Raw genomic sequence first — 20,943 nt, 5'->3', positions numbered from 1 at the left:
GTGATAAATCAAAATCACCCTTTCACACACGTTGAGTTCTCACTGGTCTGTGGTTCTTGGAATCATCAGTTCTGGTGTTGATGGTGAAAATCCTGCATCGGTCTAAACTCGCCGTCGACTTCTCTCTCCGCCCGACTCGTTCTCCGTCTGACAGGCTACATGTCTGGTAATTAACATCAACACCTTATCTGTCAGCTGCACACTCGGACGAGCGACACTGACTGTCAGTGAGACAAAAGGCAAGAGAGAGAGAGGGGGGGGGAGAGAGAGAGAGAGAGCTGTGACTCAGCTCTGCCAGCTCTATCTTTAAACTACTGATAGTGGTTCAGCAGATAAGACTCCATAGTTAAAACCAGAAGCAACAGACGTCTGTCAAAACTCAGCCTGTGTGTGTGTGTGTGTGTGTGTGTGTGTGTGTGTGTGTGTGTGTGTGTGTGTGTGTGTGTGTGTGTGTGTGTGTGTGTGTGTGGTGTCTGGGTATTTCAAAGGAATTCATTTCCAAAATACATCCTGCTGAGGGTCCAATTTCCTGACCGGGCTTGTGGAGCGCTCTGTCTGAGGCGTGTGTGTGTGTGTGTGTGTGTGTGTGTTTCTATCTTTGTCAGGACCAAGTTGAGTTTGGACACCTTGAAAGTCAGGACATTTTGGACAGACACTCACAGAGAAATCTCACAGGGTTAAAGTTAGAGTAACTTTCATGTTTGGAAAAGGTGTCCTTACAATAACAGAAGTGAATACTTAGGTGTGTGTTTGTGTGTGTGTGTGTTTGTCACAGCGAGCAGAGTTCCAACCTCAGCAGCAGCAACCAAGCGAGAGATGAGCATCGCTGGGGAAAAGAGAGGGAGAAACAGAAGCAGTGAGACGCAGAGGGAGGTAGAGAGAGAGAGAGAGAGAGAGACAGAGCAAGTGACGGAGAGAGGTAGAGAAAAAGGACACTGTGTTTAATAAAAGTGAGACAAGCCTGTATACCTACAAATCACTGCACACACACACACACAGACACCTACACAAGGACATTCATGTACATGATACATGGTCGAGCCCCTTAACTGCCACATCTAAATCACAAACCCGTTATCTTAACCCTCAAACAGGCCTGTGATGTCACGAGGATCCACTCGTCCAACATGTCCCAGGATTCATTGCTCTTTACAAAGACGTAACGCCGCCGACACACAACAAGACGCAGCAACAAGGGACGAGCCGGGGACGGGGACCTGTCTCACATCGGTCAACCCTTGTGGTCTCATTGACCAATTGGGAAACGCCTCGTATCTTCAACATCAAATCTTTAAGCCTGGTTCATGTTCTTTACGACGTTGTTTTTCTAAAGCGCTGAATTCTCACAGGTTCATTTTACTCCCAGAATTCAAAGCGGCTCCACTTCCTGGACGGCGGCTCGGACCTGCAGGAATCAGACGGTTTAAAAAGATAAATCCGGGACAAACATCTCCGACATCTGCTCCGGACTGAAGAGGATGAAGCTCTTGACACTTTGCCCGGAGCGTCTCACACTGAACAATCGGACATAAATGTTTTGGCATGAAAATCATTTCATTCAAAGCCGAAAGAGAGAAATCCAGAGTGTCAGCATCAGGGTTTGAACCTTCACATCGATCCAACTCGTCGCTCTGACCTCGGCTCTTATCTCGTGTGCGTCGTGGTCGTCACGCTGTCGCCCTGTCCCGAGGATTCCTTTCTCTCGACACGACTCTTTCCTCCGTGACTGCTCTGATCTGTTTGCTGGCGTTAACAGCAGCTGAGTGCACATCAAATAAAATGAAGCGCTCGGAGATCTCTCAGAGCCGGCGTCTGGAAAGATAAATCAAACCACGACTAGAAAGATATGGGCTTTGAAGGCAGATTTTTATTTATATCATTTATTTATTTATATCTTTAAGTAAAGCCGGCTACGTACACTTTGTCCAAATAGAGGAATGTAACCATATAATCGCTTTAGAAATCATGGAAACTCATTTCAAAGTTGAAGTGTTTAATGTGCTTCCTAGATTTTATCTAATTAAATTAACCAACCTTACAAAAGCTCAATTTAGCAGGCACTTCAACAATTAATATTGAAGAGTGATTATTAAACAGCACAAAAGACTGGAAACTGAGGGAAACTGAACGAAAACAAAATCAATTAACGTATACTTTGGATTTTTGTTTAGGTCCCATCTGCTAACATGGAGGAGGAAGGGTTTCTGAACTGTGGGCGACACTTTGGCTTCACTTTCAGGAGCCGTTAGGTCGTCCATCTTTATCTACGACATAAGATCATTATTTTAATTAGAGTTTTAAAGTTTCTCAAATGTGATGAATTGCTGCTTTTCTTTGTTTTATCTGATTCTCAACTGAACTTCTGGGATTTTAAAACTTTAAAATCAGCAGAAAATAATCAATTGGTGGAAGCAGAATTCATTAAAACTAAAAGGGCGGGTTTAGACTCAACTGTGCTGCACAACTGAATTCTGTTTCTCAAATTCAGATGAAACTATGAGACTGAATCAGAATTGAACCTCTGAGATGTTTGTTTGTTTGAGAGTTTTCCTGCAGGAAAAGGTTAAAAAGGACTTTTCACATGTCGGCAGTCAAAGCGACCTGACACGAGACGGATTAGTCACACACACACGCACACAAACACTTGCGTTTGACGATTAGCGGCGTGTACAAGTCCATGACCTTGAGAAATAACCATGAACTGAGTGTTTATGAGTTTGTTTCTGTTGTTGGCATTGACGTCCTCCTGTTTGGCAGCTCACACACACACACACACACACACACACACACACACACACACACACACACACACACACACACACACACACACACACACACACACACACACACACACACACACACACACACACACACACACACACACACACACACACACACACACACACACACACACACACACACACACACACACACACACACACACACACACACACACACACACACACACGTTGATGAGTGAAGCTCTATGCCATGTCTGCCTCCCGTGGCGTCGCACACACACACACACAAACACACTACTTCCCATCTACCTCCTTGGAGCTGATCCCTCTCACAACATTTCCATTTCAAAACCTGTGACTTTCACGAGACCTTCAAATCGCTGAAGCTAGAAAATGTTGTTTATTATTTTCACTCGTCAAACTCACGACAGTTAATGATGTTGGATCAAAGTGAGATCTCCAGCTGAGACACACCTTGTATATATTTGGGGGGGGGGACTACATTTGTTTATATGCTTTACATCAGATCCACTTTTTAAAGTTCTCTCCCCCCTCCTTCAGTTTGTCCTTGTGGCTTGAAGCCGGCTGCTGGTTCTTCTGCTGGTTCACACATGAGCACTGGAGGGAAGAAGTAGTTTCCAGTGTTGTTGACTTTGCATTTCGACAAAATTTGCTTCGTCATTAATAGAAAAAGCCGTTTCTCTGCATGTTTTTCATGACTCTGCACACGTCCGACCTTGTGTCTCCTCCCCCCCTCTAATTAATTAGATAATCCTCCTCCGGTCCAGTGAAGCCTAACATCTAATGATGATATCCCAGAGCACAAGAGCACGAGGGGGCGTTATTAAAACGTCTTTGCATTGTCAGACCAACAGTCTGAAACACAGTCAAATTAAATTCACTCTCACGTGAGACAAAGAGAAGCAGCAGATTCCTGTGAGGACCTGAAACCATCAAAACACGACTTTGATAAAGAGATTCACTGGAACAAACAGAGAACAGATAAAAAGTACCTGAAATGTCAGAAATCTTGACTTTTTAGTTTGGTCCATGTCCCATCTGCTAACATGGAGGAGGTGGGGCTCATGACTTACAATACAGCTCGCCACCAGGGGGCGTGATTGCAACATGAGAAGTGTCGTACACGCTGTAGTTGCTGTTCATGTAGCCAACTGCCAGACTCAGCTGTTTTTTAAGAGGATTACTCATCGAAACATCCAAACAACCGGTGGTTTGATGCCTGCGTTTCATTAAGTCGCTGTCCCAGCTCAGAATTACCCATAATCCCCCATGTTCTGACTCCTGACACGTCCGAGTCATCCTCACATTCCTACAAAATCAGACCTGTGGCCACGAAATGTAAACACTCAGCCGGACGCCGTGTTTATCTCTTCACCGACCATCCCCCGCTCCTTCATCCCACATCACATGAAGCTCAAGAGCTTCAAGCTGCATGAAGGATATTTATCAGCCGAGGTAAACAACAACAGGGTAATCTATTACTCATGTTTGTTAATCTACTACTCTTTGTTGTGATTAATGCAACATGTGTTTCTTGGAGGTGAAACTACAACAAAACTATTTTCTTCTTTGGATGGGACGGGCAGAACCGTTTTGTCAACACCAAGAAAAACATTAGCGAGGAAAGGAGGAGGAAAGGAAATGATAATAGAGGAGAAGAAGGGCGACCGGGTGGAAAGTTGAATAAGGAATGAAAAGAATGCGAGAGGGAGGAAAGGTGAGGAGGAGGAGAAACAGCAATAAAACCGAGAGCAAATGGGGGAATGAAAGAGGAGGAGGGAGAAAATTAAAGAGAGAAAGAAGACGAGGGAGAGAGAGAGGGGCGTTCTTGGCAGCAAGCAGTTTCCATTACTGGCAAAATAAACTGATACCATATGACTAATCACCTCATAACTGCAGCAGGAATTTACTACCACACACACACACACACAAACACACAAAGACACACACACACAACCACAATCTCCACACGGACGGGCAAAGACCAAAAGACGGAGATACTGGGCCCGAAAGTGAAAGAGAGGAACGAGCGGAGGGGTAGAATCCCTCGCTCCAGACAAACGCACCTCCAGGAAATGCCGACGGATGAGAGGAATCCCAACAACAAGACAGGGAGAGAACTAAGAGCTGGACCAGGATCAGCCTTCCGCTAATAAACAATAAAACATGTGACAGGAAGAGAGCAGCAGATACTCGAGGGACGAGGAGCACTGAACTTTTCCATGACACAGCGGTTATTAGAGGGATTGTTGATTGTTTGTTGTTTATTAAACGTGAAACAGACGATGACATATTCAACGTGTCCAGGAGAAACTAGGCAGGAAACTGTTGTTGATATTGATTTGAGTTTCCAGAGGTCGACCTCGTTCACCTCATGAGACTTTAACAACTCGACTGTTATCTGACGCCTCAGTTCTCTGGTTTACGGCCTCGTCCGTGATCCTCCACGGGGGGGGGGGGGGGGTCCAGGCACAAATCCTCCGACACAGATCTCAGCCAGCGATACGTCACCGAATACAAACGTGTGTCGAATTATTCAACGCACATAAAACACACTGTCGCACATTATTATAAATGTCAACGTGGATATTCAGCGTTCAAACAGAGATTAACGCACGGCGACAATTACCGGCCCCGATCTGCACGAGACAAGAAATGAGAGGCCAGCTATTATGGAAACACACACACACACAGATACACACAAACACACACAAACAAACACACACACACACAGCTGGATCAGAGATGAATGTCCTGACCTTCCCACAGAGTTTCCTGTCTGTTTCTATACCGCCGGTAATTACTGCTGAGATGAAGCGATGATCTAACACACATACACACACACACACACAGTACCACAGCGACACACACAAACACACACCGTAACACAGTCTATAACACACACACTATGAAGTGATGCAGACACCATCAGATGGAACATGTATTTGCCAGAAAGTTGTATATTTATATGGAGACAGATCCAGTACTATGCAGAGTGGTGTGTGTGTGTGTGTGTGTGTGTGTGTGTGTGTGTGTGTGTGTGTGTGTGTGTGAGAGACATTTGGTTTCATTTAGCAGAAACAATGTGACTGTAAATGGGTTCAGCACTTTTCTTCCACTGCTGATGAGTGTGTGACAAAGAGAAATAAACAGAGACAAATAGAAACAGGGAAGCAGAGAAGCAGCAGAGAGACAGACACACACCAGATCTGCTCGGGTCTCGAGTCCTGAGGTTCTCGCTCAGATTTGTAAAGTTCAGCGTCCAACAAATGAAAACTCGAATCATCGATGTGTCAAGTCCAGAATTTGAGTTCCACCTCATAAATAATAGGCTCCTCATAATTTCTGTTACGTAAAATTGTTCCTGTTTGGTTCCGACCTTCAGACTTTTCAGTTAAGTGTGAACCTAAAATGAGTTCCTGAGAGTTGGACTTTGGACCAATTGTAGAAGTGCAGAAATTAATGATTTCATGCTCAGATTTCGTAACGGTTGCACTCAAAAACCTTCCGCTTGCACTCGAGCCACGCCCGCTTGTTGCCCAAAAAACTCCAGGAGTGCAGAGGAGAAATCAGATTGCAGATGTTTCATGCAAACACAGAAGCAGCTCGAGCGTGGGAACAGCTGGAAAGCAGGAAATCCATCCAAGCAACCAAATATCCGAGTGCAAGCACACGACCTGAGCTCAAGCAGAGTGAATCCAAGCACAAGCAGAAGCTATAACAGTCTGAATGAGCCGCTCTACTGAAATAATAACCTATAAACTATTAGTTTAATAGGTAGGTATCACATGGTCACATAATCCCCAACATTACCTCACTCAAGTGTTTCACATTAAAAGCTTTCAAGGAACTGTTGGTGTTACGCCCCCCCCCCCCCCCCCCTCAACCACTTAAAGGCTTTTAATTTGAAGCATCTGCAGGAAACGCTGAGACAACAAGAAATTCACAGTAAATAGGAGGAGATGAAAAATAAAACGTGACACAATAGAAAACTAAAGATCTGTGTCTGGTGTCAGTAGTTCTGTAGACCTGAGGAGGAAAGTTCTGAATTTAAACTGGGAGACAGATTCTTTTCAAAGTAAAAGTCTGGACTTGGTGAATTGGCTTTGTGGATGTTTCCAGAAACAACAAGGAGACGTGAGGGGGGAGAGGAAAGAGAGAAAGTAAGAGGGAGCCAAATCATGCAGGGTCAAACAGGCAGCAGGCCAACACACAGGAAGTGGAGTGCACACATACACACTCAAACCAACACAATCTAAATATAAAGACGTGACAGACTCACAAAGCTTTGATGTTGATCATGTGACACTGAAGAATTCACCATGACTCAGAATCCAAGAACTCAGGGTCGAGGTCAACTTGACCATCGAAAAACAAAACTTTGAAAAACACGAGCAGGACTCCAGAAGAAGAGAAAGAACAAAACGTTCAGGAGCAGAAAGTCTCGTTTCTGTCATTTCAATAATAAAAACATATTCAAACTGATTTAACAGATGTTATAGAGATTTCCTTATGACTCGGAGCAGAAGTTCTAATACATTATGTCCTGATAAAGTTGTGATGTTAACGTGTCGGGGGGGGGGGTTAACGATCCTTTCAGTTTTAGTTGATGACTTAAAGCTGAGGTCATGAAATAAAAGATGAGAAACTACAAACAGAAAACTAAAGGTCAAAGGTCGAGTGTTTGCACCTGAACAAAGAAGTTTTAAAGAAAGTGGACGACAGCAGAGAGGAGATCTTCCAGAAGGAAAACTCACTGGTAGCAGACTTGAACAGATGCTCACCCAGCAGGTTAATGGTGTAGGACCACACACACACAGACACACACAGACAGACACACACAGACACACACACACACAGGGAGCCACACCTTGCACTGTGTCAACAGCTACTGCAACTCTGTTAAACTGGTTTATTCATGAGTAACGCCGTGTCACATTCAGTGAAGGATACTGACTGTCACTGATTAGTGTGTGTGAGTCTGTCTCTCTGTGTTTGTGTGTGTTTGTGTGTCCACCCCCTCCCCTGATGCAGCCAAATGTGAAGCACTTGACAAACATTACTGAGACGTTCCACAGAGAAGCAGCCGTTCAGCCTCGTCCCTGATTTACCTCAGATCCAACGTTGATTTAAAGTTTCATCCAAAGCGAATCAGACTGTTATTTAGAGGGGAAGGTAAAAAAATAAATAATAATCATACCGTCACATTGCAAGAAACATGTTGATAGTTACAAAATATGATAAAGTGGTTCGCTTTTCTTGTTTCAATACGTTTCTTCACCCCAACTTCATCGCAGACCCATTTTTATCACGTACAAATCGACAAAAATAAAAAGGTATTATTCATTTAAGATGATTAAAAACAATTCTCTATCGTATTTTAACTGTTACAGCTCCAAAAGCATAAGAAAACCGAGTTAAAATTACAATAATCATCAGCCCCCTGATTGTCTTTGTGTCCACGTGACCAGAGGTTATAATCAGAGATTAGAAACAGAATTCAGTTTACAGCAGCAAAGGAAACATGTGCACGTAGGTCATATAAGAACTAGTAAATATCTTTGAGACAATGGGAGTTGCATGTGGTCGTACAGATGCAGCCTTCGGTTTTTACTTTCCATTTAAAAAGGTAACACAACGTTCTGAACCTCGTCCGACACCAGGAACGTTCTTCCTCTCCCCTCCGGCTCTTCCCTTCCAACCTAACAACAACACAACGTTAACCCCGGCTTCACCCCGACGACAAAGAAAAATAATATCAAGTAACGCAGCTGATTGCCACTTTGAGATGTGCAATCAGCAGTGTGTGCGTTCTTGATTTCCATCGCTGCCTGAACCGTGGCTTATTGATTGCAACAACAGTGCACACGCTTAATCGTAAGAACACCTTGCCACACAAATTCACATGGAAACTGTTTATAAGCAGGAACAAAAGCAACATTTGGGTAAGAACATGTTGAATGGTAAAGAAAAGAAATAAAAGACGTGTGAGAAAGTCGGCAAATGAAGTAATAAAATCTAGACAGAGAGAAAATAGCGGAAGAAAAAACATTAGAGGAGAGGATTGAGGTTTTGGGGTTTCCTGTGGTGGAGGCATGAGGTCAAACTGCAGCCATGAACACACACACAGACACACACAAACGCACACACACGTATATATATATATATATATACTTCCCTTTTCAGTCTCATGAAGTTAAGAGACAGCATCTGTGTATGTGTGGGTGTTCAACCAATCACCACCCGTCTTTCTACAAGAGCTTGAAAAGACATAACACCTCTGATCACAGTCTGAAACACACTCACACATAGACACACACACAGACACACACACACACACACACACAAGATGTCAAAGTAACCGTGTGATCACACGCCACCAAAACACGCATGTGATGACGCAGGCAGATCTGAACTTGCCACTCAAACTGCTTGATGTATTTTCTAAGCCGTCCCTGAAATAAACAAATTTAATATATTAAAGCTTGTGCGGTGGAAAGAGTTTCTCCAAAAACACTGAATCACAACTGACACAACACAGACTAACGCAATGAAGCATCGGTTCTGGTCATGGAGACGATTCAACTCAACTAAACCAGTTGGTTTTAACTACAGTCTGACGTCTTAACCAAATTCTCCGTGGTTGGATAATCGTTTTCAGCCGTTTTTCAGATCTGACTCCAGAAGGAGCTTCAGAGAATTAGCTCCACACTCTTTCCTTTGACTTCGTCTTCCCCCCATGAACTCAGACGTTTTCACAACACAGAAAAATCGGGTCTTTTTGTTGACATCACATCACCAACGACTCTTATCATCAGAAGCTCTCTGGACATCTTCGTCTGTGTCTGCTACCTGTGTGGCTCCACATCATCGTGGCCACAGTTTTTATCAGTGACTCACGCTCCCGGCTGAGAGCAAAGCATGAGACGACAACATGGACGTTCGAAGGTGGTGGAGCTGCTGCTACTCAGATGTCACATCCAGCTTCTTCACAGCCCATAAACCAGAGAGCGCTTCCTGCTCTCGAGCTGCAGCACAGTCGACGCCACACTCCTGGTGTGAAAGTGCTTTCAATTACAGCCCACACACAGAGAGAGGGGGGGGAGGGAGAGAGAGAGACACTCACATGAGTCCTCTGCAGTCTAATGACCTTTGAGCCTTGTTTATAATAGTTCCACCAATAGGAACGTCTCAAACATCTCATAAAATTCAAAAAAAGTCCCAGTAAAGCTTGAAAATCTTTTGATCCCTTTTCTTTTTATTATATTGATTTTAATAAAAAGATCTACATCGTGATGATGTCACCCGCCGTTCAGTGAACTCTGGCCCGGCGGCTCCTTGTTGAATAAACATATGAATTAAACTACACTTCTGTGAAATGAAGCCACCGTCCACCAGCACCACCACCACAGACCAGAATAAACCAGTGGGGATTCCCAGAGCCAAAGATCACATTCGTTCTCCTCTCCTGCCTCCACTCAGAAATCCCCAGTCGAGAAACCAAAAGTGAATGTGGTGCGGACGCTGCCGGGATCAGTGTCAACCAAGATGGGATGTATTAAACACACACACACACACACACATTTTGTACTGCAAAAGATAGAACTCTTTGGGAAAAAGCAAACTTCTTTCAAACATCTCAGGATGCATCCAGTTAAGTTGAAAACCATCAGTTCAACTACAGGATTGCTGAGCTACTTAAATTTGTTCATGTTATCATCTATATAAATAAAAGTTTCTTTCAGATTTAATTATATAATAATTAAGTCCATATGTCCATATTTACTCAACGCACACAGGTTGACCTGTTTTAGATTAATCCCACATTTCCCATCAGGCGACTCAGAAACATAGGTCACAGTAAATGCTCCTAAAAGCTTCTCACAACAGATGTCATCACACACAGAGTTAAACTCCTAAACTAAACCTTGTGTGTACAGTCGGAGGAGAGTTCAACACAAGACTAAACAATTTGTAGAAATACACATTTCCCCGTCTGTTCATGTTAAAAACATGTCAAACATGCCATGTGGAATGAAAACCCAGCTGCTCACATACAGACTCGCAGGTTAGGTCAGAGAGTATGTGACGGGCCGTGCAGAGTGTGAACCAGTGAAACCAGTGAGTCGGACTAACAGCAAAAACAAACGGCGGCGGAGAACAATGTGGCCGAGGCCTGAACCTACAGCAGCCAGGACAAAGAGCCGGGGAAGTGATGGTGAAGCAGATTCATCCGACTCATGTGAACGTGACCGAGGGGATGAAGTGACGCAGCAAGAAGGAGATCACAGGACAGAAAAAACCATTAGATCCAGTGGAAAAACCAGTAACAACCTACTTGTAGGACATATCTACAGGTTTGATTATATCCACAGAGGAGAAGTAATTTCTTAATAATCTTAAATAAAACCTGTGGACAGACTCAAAACTGGTTTCAAAGAGAAAGTGCGACAGGTATCTTTCCCTGTATCTGCTGCACCAGTCTGAACAAACACAAAGATACAACACACCCACACACCCACACACACACACACCTGCGACTGTGTCCACTGCAAACACAACCTTCGCTCCCTGAAGTCCAAACACAGATTAGACCCATGCTCCGTTGCTAATGGACAAACACAAACGCACAACCCAACGCACACACACATGCTATCACATGTAAATCATCCTGCTTCCGGACACAAACACAGGTCATGAGGTCGGTTCTCTTCTCCGTTCCGGCCGTAAAAAAGGCAACAACACCCACAATACACTACAATCCACAACAGGAGGTTTAATCTCTCATTCCCACTAATGAATTTAATTATTATTATTAGTCTGAGCAGGTTCTCACAGCCTCAGATTAACGTTCCCAAACCCAAAGATATGATATTTAAATTGAATTATAATAAAGTAAGAAACAAAGCAGTAAATATTACGCAGTCAATATACTTGAGGATGTAAAACACGTGTTAGTCTACAATTCAACCGACACCAGCTTAAAGACGAACGTATTCCTCAGTCGTCGATTTCTTATTACATTTTATGGTTTCTGGATATTTCCTTCATCTGTTCTTAATTTGGATTTAAAAACAAAAACAGACCGACACAATTCCAGAGTTCCAAAGCTCAAGTGATGCAACATCAGCATAAGCAGCAGTAACTCAGCTCACAATGATTTAGGACAAAGCATTCCTCTGGTTTCTGGCTGTGGGCTGGTGGCAGAGGGAGATTTGGCTGATTCATTAGATGCAGGGACTTTGTTGTGGCTCAGCGATCTTACACCACCACTGTTTTAAATTAGAGCCACTGCTTAAGTGTCATTTAAGCAGATTTCATGGCTTTAGAGGACCAGTAAATCACGAGTGTTTGAAGCTTACAGCACTGGAAACCATTTCCCCATCGCTGCCAGTGGGAAGCACTGGTTTCAGATCATTTCAGGACGTGAGTAAGAATCCACTTGTGGAGAAGTTGCTCAACATAGACGAGCTGAGCTCAGCAGAGAAACGGGCAAAGGGCAAAGGTCGCCTCATCAGAGCAGTCAGACGCAAACATCTGGATTTTTTGCAAATGGAAACTTCAGAACATTTGGTAGTAAAAGCTTCTTCTTCACCGACTTATATTTTTAGAGATTAACCGATTATTTGAGTGAATAATCAGCACAATGATCAATAGAGAAACTAAGCACTTTGTAGATATTGGGCTGGACCATGCAAACCCACTGGTGAAGTCCTGTAAGATCACAAACCTCCATGAAGGAGAAACACTGAACACTGACGTGCATCCGTCTCCTAGTATAATGAAGCTCCAGCCCTCCTGCACTAAGTCCACACAATAGACTTACACAACCAGAATAGCAAGTAATTAGAGGCTTTGTATGAAATTAAATGGGAATAAAAAAAGATGGCTGGAATCATTAGACAGCGGGCCACTGGAGCTCTCCTCCCCCGATCCTTTTTGTCTTTGCGTCTCTTTTCATGTTTTCTATTCTTCGCCGAGCCGGCGGCGGCGGCAGCCTTTTATTCATGTAATGATTACGCTGTCTTTCTGGAGAGTGATGTCTCACATCTCTGAAACCGACTGACTGACGTGACCCCGAATTAACAGAGAGGGAGAAAGACACAGCCAGAAACACCCGGGTTACTAAGTGGACGACCACGCCCCCCAAATTCTTCATTCAGCAGAGAAAGACCCATCATCACAAGCCGGTGTGTGTGTGTGTGTGTGTTTGTGTGTGTGTGTGTGTGTGTGAAGTTAAAGAGCATCAGGGGGATCATAAATGACGGCGGATGGTTCGGCTGCGTGCAGATATTTCACTCTCGGGAGTTTTGCCGAGGAAACCGACTTATGAATTGTTCCGTCAGCGAGACGATGAGATCGGACGTGATGAGGTGATTCTTCAGGATTCCCCTCGCTGAGACTCAATCAGGAAACAACTGGAACAATTTAGCAAAATGTCCTCAGAGCACGGAAATCCCATCTTTGGTGAAACGTTAATTTTCCTTTCTGCATCTCTCAACTTCAGCTCAGAAAACGATCAAAGACCAAGTGAGGGCTGCTGATCACATGATGACAAGTCTGTTATTCCCTTGATGCCTTTCTGTGCAGAGACGGTTTCATTATGTTCACAACAATCCCTCTGTAGGATTTGTTTGCTTTTGTCTATTTTCTTAAATATGCAAACAAAGCATTTCAAACTCAAACCAGAAATACAGTACTGGGGTTGTACGCTTCAGATTTCAACATCTGCCTCGACAAACCACCCTGTATGAAAAGAAATGAAGGTAAATAGAGTAGAAGTGAACCCAGGTCCGCTGTCATCCATCACTGGTTTCTTCACAAAGCTCAGGATTGATTCATCACCATGTGTCACAGTGATTGATTGACAGGGTGATGATTTGTTGCGGCTCCACTTTTGGTTCACAGCTCAAGGGCAGAAGAAGAACGCACCGAGCACTGTTCTCTTCTTGGATCACTTTTTATTTCACTCTCTCTTCTTTGAACGTTTGATTGAAAGTCTGATTATAAAAAAAAAAAAAAACTTCCTTAATTGGACGTCAGCTTGTGAACGCAGAGCAGAGTTTTCCAGCCGGCTCTTGAGCAGGATTCATTCTCTGTGTGAGCTGCATGTCGGGTGGTCCGGGAGCCTGCGAGTGCAAAACCCTGTGAACATCTTCCTGGAGAGGATGATCTAAAAATATACACCGTTACTCCCGCTTCCATCCATCAGGGAGGCTTTCCAACGCTGGAGATATGACAGAATTCTGTTTACTCTGGACTGGACTTTGGGAAACAAGCTGCTGAAGCTCATCGAGAGCAAATTCACAAGTGGTTAAGCAAAGCATCATGGGAAGGCTGAGAAACTTAATTACCCACAAGGAACCGACAGCGTTAGACGGGACGTGATTCCTTTAACCACCACGTGTGATTTCTGCAAACACTGCCGCTGCTCAGCTAACGTTTAAAACTCCACAAAGATCAACATTTACAAAGCAAATCCACGAAGAACAAGTCGAGACGAGCGCAGGTCAGAAATCAGAGGCTCCTCAAACCTCAGCTCTTCACTCCCAGGTTCAGACAACAAGGGAGGTAAAACATTAAACCGTTTAGCTTCTGTCTCAGGATTTAAAATGCACTTAAAGCAGCTTTATGCAGAAAGGTTCAATCATTTAATATCCTCTTCTGTAGATAATAATCCAATTCAGAGAAACTGTCCTGCTGTTTTGCACACCTGCCTCGTCCTCACGCAGCCGGCTCGGCACACAGAGAATCACAGAAAGACATTTTAGACTTTTAAAAAGCTCTTTAAAAAGCTGCTGGAAGTTGTTCTGAAGCTTTGAGAGGACATGAGAAGAGACAGACGGCAGCAGATGGACTATTTAAGGACGTTAAGGACTCACCAGGCGTCCTTTAAATTCAAATCTATATAATGTTGGGCCTTTTGCATCCGTTTCACTCCACAGTAACGACTGGATCTCATTCATGAAAGCTCCTCTGCTGTTGTTAACACCTACACACACGTACCTGCTGCCTCTCAAAATAAAGTCCTGTGCAGCTCAGAGAGACGGATGAGTTCTGATACTTTTTAAATAAAGCACAAAATGGAGTGGATGAGGATCAGAGACAATGCAGAGGCTCAGTACAGACGCGTGTTTATCACCGACAGTCTGTGACTCACCGTCTTTCGTTATAACGTCCAGGACGTGTGAGACAAACGATGCAACGAGCGTATTTATATCCAAGGTGTCGCAAAAAAACGACAACTGCTTGTTTTTCCAAGTCAAATAAAGTTGAACTTGAAGAAGTTTTTAGATGTTTTAATAGGGAAAGTGTTCCATATCATATCTTTACTACATCTTCATTGCTTGAAAAGCCTGAACTGCGACAGAAACATTTAAATAATTCAAAGTGGAAAATAACTGCCAGCGAAAGTAAACACACGTCTATGAAATCACATAAATGGAAAACACACAGATGAACGAGCAAAGTAATTAAAACCACACTTTCACAGATCTGCAGCTGAAGAGTGTGTGGCTCTCCCGGCCTCTGGCCTCTGTGACCTCCGACCTCTGAGGACGAGCGGCTCCTTCCGGTGTTAAATCACCTCGACATGGACAAGGCAGAACGGTTTCCCTCTCAGACTCTGTCTCCGCTCGCTGCCAAGTTATGAAGCATAATTTAATTTCAGGCTTAAGGTTAAAACATGTGTTTTTCAACCGAGTGATGAGACGTAATTCAACGTTTGGACACGGCACCTCCAGCAGATCAGGGATGAAAACAACCACGAGGTTCCAATAGAGACGGAACAAGGCTGATTCCCTGAACTGCTGTTGGGCACTACCTATTAAATCTGATAAAAAGAGGAGAATCAACACGTTCTGTCAAGTTTGGCTGTAACTTTTTACACTTTGAAAGTGTAAAATTGAGAAAAGACAGAAATCCTCTCCATAAAAATGCATCGTTTCACACTTTAACGTCCAATTCTGTTGATATGCTTGAAACACCAAAATTTAAAAAAACTAAATTTGTCACAATATGTCACTTACCTTAACCACATTCACTGGTTCCTTTGATTTCAAGTACAAACATGTCATCGACTTACACAACATGATGCTGAATAGACCTGCAGTTGCCCAACGGTTTTAATAGGAACTTAACATATTGAACTTTGTCCTGTAATAAACCAGAAGAGCCTCTTACTCATTGATTAGAGTTGTACAATTACCTCTCCGCCTGATTCCCCTGTTAACTCTTTATATATATATATATATGAGGGATTAGAAGTGTGACTCTTCTTTAGCTCTCGGCCACGTGGCTGTGACAGAAGCTGAGTTACTCAACCGCTCGTCTGCATTCCACTCAAACAGGTTTCTGATCGTCTCCAATAATGTACAGTTTAACCCACAGACGACAACATGTCCCTCTGTCTGTGGCTGGTGAGAAACGTCAGTGGTTCTGTGAAGGGCGGATTCCTTCTGCCACGGCCTTACTAGATACAGGAAGTCAAACAAAAGCTTATTGTCTCGTCTAATCTGACGTGAAACGTTTAAGACAATAAATATAATCTTCAGAAAACATCCAGCTCACTGTAACTTAACAGGTCTAAATAGATGACACTAATCATGGGTTGCAGGCCGTTGTTATTATTTTGTCACCTGTTTCCTCTCTCGAAAGTCACCTGTTCTTTCTTTAAGAACGGAGAGAAAGGAAGCCTGAGGCGGAAACTCAACACCTGCAGCCCCACCTGCACCGACTGGGTTTCACCAGAACATACTTCATCCCCCGTGTGACGGGACAGAGTCTCCAGGTCAGAGGAAAGTCCAGTGAAGTAACACAAAGAATTTAAAACACGTCGAGCTGAACCATGTTGAAACCTTCAGATATCCTCTATGTCATATAAGAATAATATCCTTTTATTTTCCTTCTTAGTAGATTATCAAACCGAAACTGAAACTCGATGCCCGATAACCAACCACCCAGGGGAAGTGAACACCTTCCTAAGAAATCTCCGTTTCCATATCGGACAATAACGTGAGACACTGCTCACTTTGTCCTGAAGGCTGTTTCACCACAGAGCTCAACCGCTCACTGACTCATTTTGAAAAGTCCCATATGACGAGATAGCGTTTGTGTTTTCGTGTGGAGGCTTGAGCTGGCAGCTTTCAGAGGAATGGTCTGGTTAAGAACATTACAGCTAAATACCTCAGAAACATGAAGTGAAACAGAAACATCCATGAGGAAGGTCCTCCCAACAGCAGAAAGACCCTCCCTCAATGGGTTCTTGTGATATTACATCCAAGAGGCAAAGAAATGAGTTTTGAGGGGTTGGTGACTTTTGACCTTTGACCACGTCGGACACTTGTTGATTCCAGCACGGAGGCATAGGGAGGATTCACTGAAGAGTTTTCTCTAAAATGACTATCGGCTGCTTTAAGAACACGACCGAGCGATGATACTTTCGAGTTGGTAAGAGGTAAACCTTAGCTCTTCTCATCTTCTTCATTATATAGGTAAAAACTAAAATGCAGCCAACACTCCAGCGATGTTCTGATAAACCACAGAGAGCTGGAGCAGCCTTGAGGCCTCGCACTCGACTGACGGCAGAGTTATATCAGCCGTAACGTCAAAGTACCCGAGTCTAAACACCGGCTGTGATGGTTTTACAGCCTCCGAGTGTGGAGGCTATTCTAATCCATTAACTGACACCGGGGACAATTACCCCCCAAACCATCATCATCATCATCATCATCATGTACAGCCATGTGTTGAAAGCGGATGTCACGGAGATTCATGGTTCCACATGTAGGACGAAGGGAAAAGAAGTTGAGACAGCATGAAACAATAGAAGAAGAAGAGGAAGAAGAAGAAGAAGAAGAAGAAGAAGGCATTGCTTGTAGTCAACGACCAAGACGTCCATTTTGATGGTATCAATACTTCTTATATGGTATTAAAGTGGCTAAACGGTTCATTCATCTTCCACATTCAGTCGAAAGACTTAATACAAAATAGTTATAGAATACGAGCGGACGACACGCCCAACGCCCGGCTACTGACCAATCAGGGGCAAGGACAGGTAGACTCCGCCCACGTAAGACAAAATACTTCAGTCCCTAAATTACAATGTGAAACCAAAACTACCAGATCAGATTAAACTCTGGATCAAACACGTGAAGCCTGGTTCAGACTCTCAGGAGAGAAAATGACCTTTAAGACATTTGGTGCCAAAGATTTTACTTAATACTGAAGACGAGTTAATGAGCAGTTTGGTGAAATGGTTTTTTAACACCTGGAAACATCTGTTCACAACAAACCAGATGATACACAAGAGATATTTAACATGTTAGAATCCGTGCGTGGGTCTGATGCCTACATGCACTCGCTCACACCCCCTCACTCACTGAGGCTCCAGATGTTTCTCTGCCTGTTGATTAGTCCAGCCGCACGCGCACGCGCCTGACCCGGGTTAATCTAAATGAAGATTCCCCCTCGTCCAGGAGACAATTCCAGAAAACAGCACGGTTTGGTCTGGTCCGGATCGACTCGTCGCGGACCAGGCTTCACTTCGGTTTACATTCAAAACAACTGTGCTCCCCTGACTCGACCCAGCCTCGGTTGACTTATTCAAATCAAGTTTTTCTCGTTACCACGCGACGCTAGCGAGGTGGCTCCGGCGCCGAATACCCGACCGCACCGTGCTACATGCGAAACAACACAAACTGCGTCACACTGCGCGTTTGCATTTGCGTAATAGTCGATATATTCTTAAATTCGTACTTTTTTCAAGAGGAGTTCGGTGTGACGTTTTCTAAACAAGGTAACTTTCCCTGCTGCAGCGCCTCGAGAATCTGTCACATCCTGCTCCTGCGTCTTTTATGCGCAGGAAACTTTGCGTGAAGAAGTGAGAAAACACGCAAAACAAGCAGAGCACGCAGACATGTCGCGGCTCACCTCTGGATCCACCGCTGCTCTTCTTCTTCTCGGTTTTTCCCAAAAGAACAGAAGAAGTCTGGGAAATAAAAAAGTCCTCGATCCTTAAAAACAGGAAAAGTTCCCACGTTACATCCTGCACGAGAAGAAGAAGTGCGCAGGAAGCAGCGCGTGAAGTTTCTGAGCGACAGATTCCCACGACTGCTCCGAAGTGGACGAGCGGCTCCGTGTGCGCGCGTGTCTCTCTCTCTGTCTCCACGCCCAGAAAACTACACGCACGGCTCAGGTGTAAGTCATGACAACACGCACTATCACGCACGCATGTAGTTCTTAATGGCAGGAGCGTGCGTGGTCAGGGCGCACATCCAGCAGCAGCTCCACGCTGAAATGAGGCGTGCGCGTGAGGGTGATGAGCGTTTTTCCTCCTCCTCCCTTCAACACGTCCGTCAAGTTACAGAGAGTCACACGCACGAGCACCGGATGTGACACATCTGCAGTTTTTATTCAAAAGAAAAGCACCGACTTCATAAATAACGTAGAGAAACAATAAATCGAGTCAAACTTTATTGATAGTTATACAAGAGACAATACGAAAACAAAAAATATAAGACTGTAGATACAAACAGGGAATAAATTATAAACAAAATTTAATTAAGACTTTCAAAGAATTTATATATTAATTTGTTCTATTCTTACTTTAAACTCACATTTTATTACCATGACTGTTTGTTTTCTTATCATTGTTGTTGTTCTGTCTTTCCTGTGTAAATACTTTGTAACAACTTGAATGATGACGACTCGGAAGTTATAGATTTAATCTGACACAGTTTATATTATTAATATTGTTTATACTTATATATTTTTTGTTTCCTTTATATTTCATGTTTTGACCTTTTAATTGTTTAATACAGATGAAGTAATAGAACATTTCATTTGCACTGCAGCTTAAACACACGTCAAATCAAATTTGCACATGTTATTCAATTTGTAATGATTAAATCATTAATAATGATGTGGTCAAAAAACTCCCTTTGAGATCCTGCTGATAGACTTTTATTTTGAAACGTTTTTCAGGAAAACACCCCCTCCATTCTTCAGACTTGACACTAAAAGATTAAACTCAGCTCCCTGTTGAGCAAATTAAAACTAAAACATGTGTTTTTAATAATAAAGTGATGATGATAACAAATATTTTCTTTAATAATTAATAATAATTATAAAGAAACAGATCCACAGACAGGAAGCAGAATTCATCTGGAGACTCTGATTCTTCTGATAGATGTTTTATGTGCTGCACTTCATGATCCACAGACTTCAGATTGAGCTCCACTTTTAAACAGATTACGTTCAGTTTAATTTACATTCACAATAATCTGTTTAGACCCTCGGCTGCGTCGATTGGATTTATTTTTCCATTTGTTTACATACATCTCCTTCCCTGGTTTCACTCTCTAATTCAGATGGGAGTGATTCTGGGAGAGCGAGGTCTGGGAGAGTGGTGGCGCTGTCAAGCTCAGTTAAGCGTGCAGTCGCCCCCGCTGCTAATTCGAGGGCCGGCCGGGACACAATGGAGCCTTTGTTGGGGGAGAATTTGTCTCAGAAGTAATCCTTGACACTGGTCCACTCAGGGGCCGGACCTTTTGTTTCATAAGTCTGCTGAATGTTACAGTCGGCATCAGAGCGCTGGAGCAACTTGAGGCTGTGCACGTCGCCCGGTGATTCATGGAGTGTGTGTGAGAGTGTGTGTTTTGCAGGAGTTGGGTTTGGAGAGGTCAAGGGTCACGAGCTTGGAATGAGGAGGGAGCTTTAATACACACACACACGCTCACACACACTTTTGCTCTTTAAGAATACGTCAAATCCCTCGAAAAGAGCATATATTCAGATTTAGAATTGAGTGAACTCTCACATGGAGCTGGTGAACTAAAGAAGATTAGTATTTAGTCTTATTTCCTACGTACAGGACACATGGACGTATCTGGGCAGTGATGGTTCCATCATTAGACAGAGAACGAGAATAAATGAGACTGAATGCACTTAGAACCTTTGTCACATGACCATTCACTCACAGAGGTCATGCACATGCTGGTGTAACCAGGACGTTGATCCGCTGTGTCCCAGTTCAGGGGTTGCGTCCTTCAGAGGACGAGAATCAGAGGCTCTGAGGATTTCCTAGGTTGTTCAGCCAATTACTGTCGCATCGTTAGCCACACACACACACACACACACACACACACACACACATACACACACACACAGTGAGTGGTAGCAT

General features: G+C 43.6%; 1 protein-coding gene across 4 annotated transcripts in view; it reads right to left on the bottom strand.

The window, feature by feature from the left end:
* The window catches only part of LOC133948636 (plexin-B2-like), a 92,063-nt gene extending 73,223 nt beyond the window's left edge, over positions 1–18,840 (bottom strand). For 2 of the 4 annotated variants that reach the window (XM_062382522.1, XM_062382524.1), the window contains exon 1: positions 10,949–11,241. The gene's annotated coding sequence lies outside the window, so the exon portion shown is untranslated. Of the gene's footprint in view, positions 1–10,948; positions 11,242–18,692 lie in introns of those variants that run through there. The other 2 variants (XM_062382526.1, XM_062382521.1) reach the window with 2 other exon arrangements.
* Positions 18,841–20,943: the final 2,103 nt, after the last annotated feature.

The sequence above is a fragment of the Platichthys flesus genome, chromosome 23 (assembly GCF_949316205.1).
Source record: "Platichthys flesus chromosome 23, fPlaFle2.1, whole genome shotgun sequence".
NCBI lineage: Eukaryota > Metazoa > Chordata > Actinopteri > Pleuronectiformes > Pleuronectidae > Platichthys > Platichthys flesus.
This window is presented reverse-complemented; position numbering and strand designations above follow the sequence as displayed.